Here is a 10920-nt window from a genome sequence, read left to right on the forward strand (position 1 = left end):
GAGAATAGCACCATTGGACACCCATCACCGAATTGGTGTCCGAAACATCTACAACAAAAAAAGAAGTGTTCAGTCACTGAATAGCTTCCATGATCATCGTCAAAGAGGGAACATACTGGGTGTACTGCATGGTCCTGTCTCATGGCACAAGGACTGAGAAGCCCTCAAAAGTCTATGGGGTAATGACACTCATCTTTACCATTTTTGCATCAATAAAGTTGTGGGTAGCCCCACTCTCCACCAATACTGAGACATGTCGCCCCTACATTGCGCCTTTGATCCTTAAGGTCAAATATCTGGGAACCCCTCACAATGAAGCAAGCACTCCTCCAGCAGGTGTGAAAGGTGCTCCCCCAAGTGGTGGTGGATGTGATCCTCCTGCTACATGTGTCTCACTGTCACCCCCATCTGCCTCCTACTCTACATCATCCTCATGGTCGTTGTCAAAGAAGACCTCAATATAATGGGCCTTGCCCGTGGTGCATCTATGGCCTAGGGCCCAAGGCTCTTGGTAGGTGAAGCATAGCTTCCTCCTCCGGAGGTCCCTCCTAGTCTCCTCATACAACCTCCCACGTGTCGGTGCCTCATGTTGTGGTGGAGGTCTAGTGTCTTTGCCCCTCTGCTGGAATGCGGGTCTAGTGGGTGCCTATGCTCTGGCCCTGGGAAGCGCATCCTGCAAATCTCGAACTCTGCCTACTGCATCTTGCAAAGTGGTGGGCCTGTTGGATCTCACCAAGCCCCTCAGTGGCTCTGCTAATTGTAAAAATTCGGAAAACCCTAAATCCTACTGCAGCAACTAATTAAGTTTCTTCTATTTGTTAAATAACTTGAACAAATTATTTACTGCATCCTATGGTAAGGATCAAAATTAATGCACTAAAGCCTTCACAAATACAATACTGTGAAATAAATAAAAACACTGGAAGAATAGATGAACACACACAATAAAACACCGTTATTTTTGGACTAGTGTCTCCGAAAATCCGAAAAACCCAACTTGGGAAAACATGTGCAGTAGTTGAGGGTTTTATTATTATGCAGTAGTAAATCTCAGTACAAATCTATAGAAGCTCAAATCTAGCTTTCCATACAGAGAAATAACTGACAAGAGACCCAGTGAGAAAAATCTCACTCCCACCAGTGATCTGACATTGATCGTGGCTCAAGATGAGTTGCTCCTTGTTGCCTTTGCGTTGCCTTTGTGTAACCCTACGCAAATCTGCGTCACCCAGCTTGGACTAACGTCTCTCTTGTTGAATGATTAGCTGCTACTCTGGAAACTCGATCTTCCTAGCCTCTGGACTCCCACTCTGGCTTATCGCACTGAATTTCGGCTTCTCCTCAGCAAAATATAGATCTCCCTCTAAAGTTGTTTGTTGCCTCTCTGCATTGCGTCAGCCTCTCTGTGGAACTCTCTGTCTCTCTGCTATGCACTCACCGGACTGGAGAAACTTCCTTCCAACCTTACTATCCCTACCCCTCTCTCACTGCTTTGACTTTACTGAATCACCTCCGGCAACTGAATGCTGCTACTCTGGAGATCGATTTCCCAACAAATCAAATTCCTTGCTCCTCAAGTGTGTTCTCCAAACCCCATCGAATTTCTTCTTATAATCTTCGTTGAGGCTTCAATGGCTAAGATTACCTAGAAATCGATCCATGTCTTCTTCTAGAAGATTCTCACCATGACTTAATTAATACCCATTAATTAATCAGTTTTCCTAAATTTAGACTTTGGTACCATTAAAAATATTAATTATTTTAATTAAGTCGTCTCTAGGTGGAATTTCCATAAATGAAATACATGTATTCTAGCCTTTCCATAAAGTTTTGTGGCCTGAACACATTTGATGCTACAAAAACTGACACTCCCTCTTAGCGAGGAATGTGTTCTAGTGTTGCAACCCACTGAAGCAACACCTTGGCTCTGCACCACCTCCTGTTATGCTGCTGATGTCTTGCTACTGCTGCCCACCAACTACTGCGCAACTCTAATATGCGCTACAGCTAGCCCCTGCTGAACTACTTCCAACACTGCATCTGCACTACAACTCCCTCTCCATCTGTTGTCGCTGCAACTGCAACTGAAAAACATCCTAAATACTGAACCAACTATGGTCAGTATGATGCATCTGTCACCTAAGTCCTGACTGCTACTAGATTTTGCACTGTCACTGAAGCCTCTGCACTGTTGTCAACTCTGCACTATGTTGGCCCAGTATCTGACAGCTACTAGCCACTGCATCTGTCACTTTGTCACCTGACTGCATTAACTGCCACCAATCCATCTTGCTACTGCATATTATGGGCTCCCGTAGTAAGGTATTGATTCATGAGGTGGACCTCCTCAAGAATCATGTCCATCGTGTAGCTCTCTGGGGCTACAAAACTGAATCACCCCACCTCACTCTTGGAGGTATCTCGGTGATCATGGAAAGCTCTTCCTCTAGTTTGGAGGAGAGCCTGTCAATCTCTGTGGATGTAGTCTGTTGATCCTACTTCTCCTCATCCTTCTTTTTGAGAGGACATTAAGTGTTGTAGTGGCCAATCTCACCACATCTGAAGCATTTCACCTTGGAAATGCCCTTCTTTCTCCTATGTTGCTCCTGCTACCCCTTTGATGTGAGGGCCACATCTTCCTCTTCCTTTACTTGCTTTGTCCCACTGCTGCTGCTACTGCCAGTGATGGTGGTCTTCACCAAATCTCGCCTCATCTCCTCCTGTTGCAGATCAGCCCACATACGATCCCAGTCAGGCAACCTTTCTCTTCCCATAATACTTTGGATGAATACTTGCCACTCTTTGGAAATGTTGTTTAGATCAAACCGCATCATCTCAGTAGGCTGAGGCACTGACCCTACTGCAAACAACTGGTCTCAGATATCCTCAAGTCTAGTAAGGAAGGGATCTATGTGCTCCCCTTTTTGCATCCTTATGCATCTCAACTTCTCCTCAAGATACATCTTTCGTTGCTTGGAAGATCCATCGTATAGCATAGCAAGTGTCTCCCACGTCTATAAGGTAGTGTCTTTGACAGCTATGTGAGACACCATGTGATATCGAACTCCATCAAGCATCATCCTCTTTGCCTTCGACATCTCCTTCTTGTAGGTCTACATCTGCAGGCACAACTACCATGCCATTGATATAATCTTTGAGGTCGTACTCATCTAGAAGATAGGAAATTCTTGCCTTCCAAATCACATAGTTGGAGGCTCCCTGCGATCAATTCTAATCTCTCAGCCCTACTGCTACCATCTTTGCAAAAAGTCGAATTCCACCTCTTCTCCTCTACGCAGCTGCTGCCCAACTATTCACACTCCCTTCTGAAGTGATAAACTCTGCACACAACTATTGCTGCTTTGTTAGGAAAATTCGAACTTTTGGGCTAGAAGCCCCCTAAGAAGAGAATTCCCTCAGTGTGTGCTCTTCCTTCCTCCTGATGCTATTTTGCACTAACAATTTGCTGCAGAAAAATTGTGTCCCAACTGAAGATCTGCTCTGCAAGGAAACTGTTGCATTTCCCTCTCCCTCTGATAAGCTCTGATTTGGAAAATCTAATTTCTCTGTCGACTCTCTCAAAGAAATAAATTTTCCTCAAAAACTGACCCTCCTGGGCCAAGGACTACGTTGCCTCTAGAGGGTTTCAAACTGCTACCTTTGCAAAGATTCAAAATTCCTCCTCCCTTCTACTACTAAGCTCTCCTGCTTACGATCTGTGCTCCGATACCATGTGAAAATTTGGAAAATCTTGAATCCTACTGCAGCAACTAATTAAGTTTCTTCTATTTGTTAAATAACTTGAACAAATTATTTACTGCATCCTACAATAAATATTGAAACTAATACACTGCAACCTTCACAAATACAATACTGCAAAATAAATAAAAATACTAGAAGAATAGATGTGCACACACAATAAAACACCATTACATTTGGACCAATGTCCCCGGAAAAACCCAACTTGGGAAAACTGGTGCAACAGCTGAGGGTTTTATTATTATGCAGTAGTAAATCTGAGTACAAATCTATGGAAGCTCAAATCTAGCTTTCCATATAGAGAAATAACTGACAGGAGATCTAGTGAGAAAAATCTCACTCCCACCGGTGATCCGACACTTATCTTGGCTCAAGATGAGCTGCTTTGCGCTGCCTCTGTGTCACCCTATGCAGATTTGCGTCACCCAGCTTGGACCAACGTCTCTCTTGCTGACTGATAAACTGCTACTCTAGAAACTCGATCTTCTTGGCCTCCAGGCTCCCACTCCGACTTCTGGCACTAAATTTCGGTTTCTCCTCAGCAGAATACAGGTCTCCCTCTGAAGCTCTGCATTGCCTCTCTGTGTTGCGTCAACCTCTCTTTTATGCACTCACCGAACTAGAGAAACTTCCTTCCGGCCTTACTATCCCTGCCCCTCTCTCAGTGCTTCGACTTTACTAAATCACCTCTGACAACTAAATACTGCTACTCTGGATATCGATTTCCTAGCAAATTGAATTCCTTTCTCTGAAATGTGTTCTCCAACCCCCATCGAATTTCTTCTTATAATCTCTCGTTGAGGCTTCAACAGCCAAGGTTAAAACATAATCGATGGCTAAGATTAACTAGAAATCGATCCATGTCTTCTTCTGGAAGATTCTCACCATGACTTAATTAATACCCTTTAATTAATCAGTTTTCCTAAGTTTAGACTTAGGTACCATTAAAAAAATTCATTATTTTAATTAAGTCGTCTCTAGGTGGAATTTCCAAAAACAATTTCTGGGATTTGGAGAATACATGTATTCTAGCCTCTCCAGAAAGTTTCATGGCTAGAACACATCCGATGCTACAAAAACTAACACTAATCCCTCCCCAAACAAGAAAACTCTCTTGGCCTCTAATAAATCTGGCACCATTACTGATATCCTCAGAAACTCGAAGATGTATGCCTCGACACTACTGGTATGCTTGAGGTGCATCAGCTCTCTGAAGTGCTCCTCAAGGTCTTTCCTCTCAAAATGCTCCAACACCCTCCGTGAACTCCTCATAGGCAGTAATACTTGCATGCCCCAAAGTAGCCAATCCATGGAACCACCAATCATGAGCCTCTCCCTCCAAGTGCAAAGTGGCAATCTTGATTGCCTCCATCTCTATCATTTAGTTAAGCTAGAAATAGACATCCAGATTCTCAACCCACACCCTGGCTGAGCTCTTAGAAGAGCCATCAAAAGTTGGAAGGAATAACCTTCCCACCATGCGCTGCAAATCAGTGCCATGCGCATAAGCTCCCCCACTCGGCCCCTTGTTCTTGTTGTTATTCTTGAGCTGGCAAAAATATTTGAAGGTGATGGCCTCTCTAAAATCAGCCCCATATGACTGGTACTCCAAGAAGTAGTCTCCCATGGGCATATCCTCCTTCCCCTGCTATCGTCTAGTACCAGATGCTAGAAATGTAGGGATAGTCGACCTAGGTGGTGTGCTATAGATGTGGGGCGTATTGTGTGGGTTTGTGGCCTGGTGGTTCAAGTGTCCCTAGTGGTGTGAGGTACCTGAACCCTCTCCCAAATGGATGTCTCCTTAGCTACCTTACCCCTGTTATTACTGTTGTTCTGCTGTCTCAACTCATCAATACCCTTGGCCAAATCATTGATAACCTTCAAGAGGCTATGGGCAAATTCCTCCTCTCTCTTACCCTTGTCACTAGGATTATCCCCCATGTATGGTTTCTCAACGTCCTGCTCAATGGTTTCTAGGTCAGGGGTAATCTATAGCTCTCTTTCCTTGCTTTTGTACCTCTATCTCCTATAAGTGATATTCTGCTTGCCCTCTAGTGTCATAGAATGAAGAGCTTACCACAGGCTTAGCTAAGATTATGGCTCTAATACCACTGTAATATTCTATAGGAAATAATAGTGATAAAGAAGCAAATTCTACCATGCATACACAAAAAATTGACAAGCATTTAAACACCAACCATTCAGCCAGAAAACTGAGCCATTTTATTATCAAAGAGGAGAGTACAAATGTATGGAATATGTGCACCTGGGCTTGCCAAAGCAATTGGGACAAACCCCAAGTGACAGAAATGTTGCTCTGATGCTATGAAGTGCTTCTTACTCAAGCTTCTGCGTTGGCCCTGAAAATATGCAATTGTTGGCTGAAAAGAGACCCCTGTTTGAGCCCTCTAGAGTGCTTAGAAAATTCCTCCAAATTAATCTCATACTCCCCTCAAATAACCCATAAAGACCCAGAAAGGGTTAGGCCTAGTTCTAACCTTCTGAAATTACCCCAATTATAGTGAGCTCCTACTCTAGTTGGGTAATTCACTCTACAGGGAATCAACTACCAAAAATGTCTCCAAAATGTTGAGCAAATGCCTCAAAAATCCTCTCCCATGTGCATCCTTCTCTATGTACGGCGCAGGCCCAAAACTCATTCTACGCAGGCTCTGGAAATGTGCCAATATCACTAAAAAATCCCACAGAAATGAGCCCAACTAGCACTCCAAATCTCCAACAAATAATAGTCCCAATCTTTTGCTGAAAGCCCAACAAAAGATCTGCTCCACAACTAGCTACCCCAAGGAGTGCGAATTATCCTACTGCGCTCAGTCTGCTGAAGGAACCCCACAAAAACACCGGAAAAATCTCCCAAAACAACTCCCCAATGTAGTGTAGATGACCTCCTAGGGCTGGCACTCGAAGTCCACCAAAGGTAGGGTGGGATTTCCGCACGAAAACCCTATGTGCTAAGTAGCGTTGTGTAGTCTTGGTTGAACAACTCAAGAGAACAATAGAGACAATGTAAAATGATCAAAAGCCCCAAATGAAAGGTTCTATCCTCATACTTATACTTGCTAGCCCCACCTTCCTTCTCTTTCCTATACTTTTCTTTGCCTCCTTTTTCTTCTCCTCCACAAGTGTGTACGATCTTAAGGGTATGAATTCCCCTTTTTGGGTGGTTCCCACTTCTCACTAGCACTTTAATCTTTCTCTTTTTCTAATGTTTGGCTATGCTTTCTCCCACAAAAATGAAGTGATTCTCCCTTTACCACCCACTTATCCTAAGTTGAGCCAAAATTGATATAACTTGGACAAAATTGCAAAATTGTAAAATTGGTGTAGCTGCTAGGTGAATTTAAGTAGAGGGGACATCACATGACAATCAATGGTAATGTTAAATTCTTAAAGTAAAAGGATGAAAATGAAAGATAAAGGAAATGTCACTTTTACGCACTTTTACTTAAATTTTTAACATTACCATGAAATGACTTGGGATGTTTGAGAGTGGTATCGACCTCATTGAATTTCATATGGAGAAACTAGAATTTTAGGTTTCACTCAAAATTTAGTAGAGTTAATGGTTTTCAGAATTTCATGGTTTGGGGGTTTGCAATGTCTCCATTTGATTCTATCATGCGTGAGGGTATGAGATTGGCATTTGATCAAGAGCATGAAGCTCTTTAAGTACATTGATGTTGGTGGCACTAATTGTTGAACTTTGTTGATGTTGGTGGTATTAATTGTTGAACTCCTCTACCTTGGCCTTAACAAAAATGTACCCTTCACTCAAAGGAAAATAACTGGTTCGACATACTAAGCTTTTTCTACCACATTATAAGTTTGAGGAGATGAACCCTTCACTCAAACCAAAATCACTGGTTAGGCATGTCAAAGTTTTTCAATTTCTATCATATTACAAGGTTGAACAATGCAAGTCTAAAGACTTTGAGCTAGATAATGTTTATGACATATGTATCTCTTGTTGATGATCTCATTTCTGGTAGTGTTGAATCAATGATGAGTTTCATGAATGATCATGTTGATTAGTGATTTGTAGTTTTGATGTATAGTTTTGTTGCTATGAAACCGGATTCGTCCCCTAGGCCCGTTGTGTCCCGAATCCGGTGAATCAGACACAATTCAGGCAGATTTGAATCCAAAAATCAGGATTCATCGTGTCCGATCGAGACACGATTGAATCCGGATCGTGTCCCAATTGGATACAACGAATCCCGATTTTCAGATTCGAATCCGGAAAAAGAGACGTTGAAAGGTAGTTTATAAAGGCAAATTTTGCAGATGCAGAGATGACTTTGGATACAGAGGAGGAGGATGCAGCAGAGGAGCTCAGTGGTGACCATGATGATGAGGGAAATGATGCTGATTTTGATGATGAACATGAGGATTGATGACTCATGAGTCATGATTTACCTACTGCCTTGAGGCTTGTATACTTGTAGACTTGTAGTTGTAGTTGTTTTGTATTTGCTATTTCTATTTTCCATTGGCATTGCACTACCTATGTAACCAGTAACACATTTTGATTTTGATGACTTAATGAGAAAATTACAGTATCTTTATCTTACTATCTTGTCTTTCTCCTATTGGATCATTGATGAATTGAATATGTATTATAATTTATCATTTATCATTTATGTCACAATTGTATTTTTAATTTTGTATGCATAATGTTACTTTGTAAAACTTACATCTAGATGAAGATCTATGTTTGAATCAATGAATTTGTATCATGAATGGGAATTTGTGTAAGAAATATCTAATTTTTAATATATAACGTATCCGAACATGTCCTGTTCCGGGGGGTCAACGTGTCCGTATCCGACACTCGAATCCCCATATTCGTCTACTCCCAAATCCTCGTGTCAGGTGACTTAGTTTTGCTACTACTACTACAACTAATACTAAGGTTGTAGAGGAGTTTTAGGAGTCTTCAAACTCTGAGCCAGATTATTTATATAGCTCATGTTGATGTTACCATGTCTAGTAGTGGTGATGAATTTGATCATGATAAGGAGTGATCATGTTGATCATTGATATGTAGACTTGTAGTAAGCCAATGGCCCCATAGCTTGTAGCATTGTATTTGGACTCTAGAGGCCATTTAGAGCCTCATTGATTATGTATTTTATTGTTGATATGTATTGCACTCAGTGCCATTTTGATATATGCACCTTTACATGATATATAGATGAGAAAACTTTGCATATTTTGCCACTATTGGTTTGGAATCATGGTTTTAAATCTTAAAAATAGTTTTTTTTCATTAAAAATTAATTATTTCATGTATTTTTTTAAATACCAGTTCATTGAGATGTTACCAGTCTTGGTTTGGAACCCAGTTTGATAGGTGGACCAGTCCGGTCACTGGGTCAGGTTTTGAATACTATGATTGAAATTTGCTTGTTAGGGCATCAAATTTCAGCCTCCTTAGGAAAAAGTTTAGATAACCTAAATCATCCTAGACTCCATTTTCCCTGGGGACAAGGCATTAATCCAACTTCTTGGTGATCATCCTTAAATTTTCTCGATATTTTCTCCCTCTTAAATTTGGTCCTTTCAAGGCTAGAGAAGAGAACTAGGGATTGGTGCAAATTTCTAGGGAGGAAGGATTTTGGTGCTTTGGAGAGCCTAAACATCAAGAGGATAGGGTTTTCCATGAAACCTATCAATTTGGTGGGCATCCACTCCAATTTCATCCATAGATTCTCTTGCCCTAGGTGTTTTCCCTAAGAAGGAAACCCTAGTTTTTCTTCCCTCAACTTAAGAACTTTCTTGAATGTTTCATCAGCCTTGGCTTAGCTACATACATTGTAAGAAACCTTTTCTCCTTGCCTTGACCTTGAGTTGCTCCAACACTCGTCAAATCTATCAAACCATAGGTCTTATGCCCTTATTTCTAGGTCCCTTCATAGAAAGCAAATTATTTCCTTGTGAACCCTTGAGCCTAAATTGTGTCTTTCTAGAAGACTTCCTAGTGAGATCAGTTCACACTTTAACCCTAGAATACCTATCATAAGTGATCTCTTACCTACTGGGACGCTTCCCATTAGTGAAAGTCTGTAAAGAGTAGGGGGTTTTAGCTGTGGTGATAGTGGGCCACTACCCCATAGTTGGTACTTGGTCTAGCTTATGCTTTGTAGGGTTTCCCTCTCCAAGGCCTGCTAGATTTTGTTGCAACAGTTACAATCAATCAGCTTGCATATTGCATTGCGACTTTGACAGTTACAATTCTTAGGTGGTCAGTTTGCATTTTCTCTGGGTTAATTGGGATATGGAAAAGCATACCCTATCTCTCTAATTTGGGGTGCTCACTCTCTTTGGTTTTAACTTTTCTTCAGGGCGGAAAGCTTTGCCCCACTTCATCTGTATCCTTTACCGATCCTCTCTGTTAATTCTTCTGTAGTTTCCAGGGGCTTGAACAGTGCAGGAAATTGCAAGAATGATCCCCGGGCACTGAAGGGATTGCTAGTAAAGTGCAGAGTTGGGATTGAACTTTGAAGCCAACCATCATCTCTTATTGCTGAAAGGGACACTGGATTATTGCATATTTCTGATGGATTATCATGAGTTGCAGGAGACAAGAAGCGCATTAAGGACTTATGAGGAGTCTGTCCAAGGAAATAGAACATCAATTTTTACTGATACAGCTAAAATACATGAAATTGATCATCCGTTCACCACTCAAATTGCAACAGATATGGGGACTTTGTTTCAGCTCAAGCATTGGATCTCTTTTCTGGAGGCTGAGATTCTGAGTGCAATATGCTCAGGACCACAATGTTATATTTGACCAAGGGAGAGCACTCTGGGGCATCCAACCAGGTATAATCAATGAACTCCAATTGTGGAAGCTGCAAGGAAGAAAAAATAGTATATCAGCTGCCAGAAGCAAAGGAAATCATGAAGCTAGACGTTGATCCTGAGAATGCAGTGATGGAAGAAGCAGCCAGCTGTCATGCTTTTTGTTAGATAAATGTATTGCAAAGTTGTTACGATATCAGGTCATTTTTATAGAATCGATACCACTGAAAAATACTGTGTTGTAACTTGTATTATTTAAGAATTTTGATAGGTATAGCGATGTGCAAGAAGTTAGTATTTCTATTTTAGTTTTTGTTATTTTATATTTGAAGC

The sequence above is a fragment of the Pinus tabuliformis genome, chromosome 7 (assembly GCF_031772625.1).
Source record: "Pinus tabuliformis cultivar Carrire ecotype Pingquan chromosome 7, CPIR1, whole genome shotgun sequence".
NCBI classification, from domain to species: Eukaryota; Viridiplantae; Streptophyta; class Pinopsida; order Pinales; family Pinaceae; genus Pinus; species Pinus tabuliformis.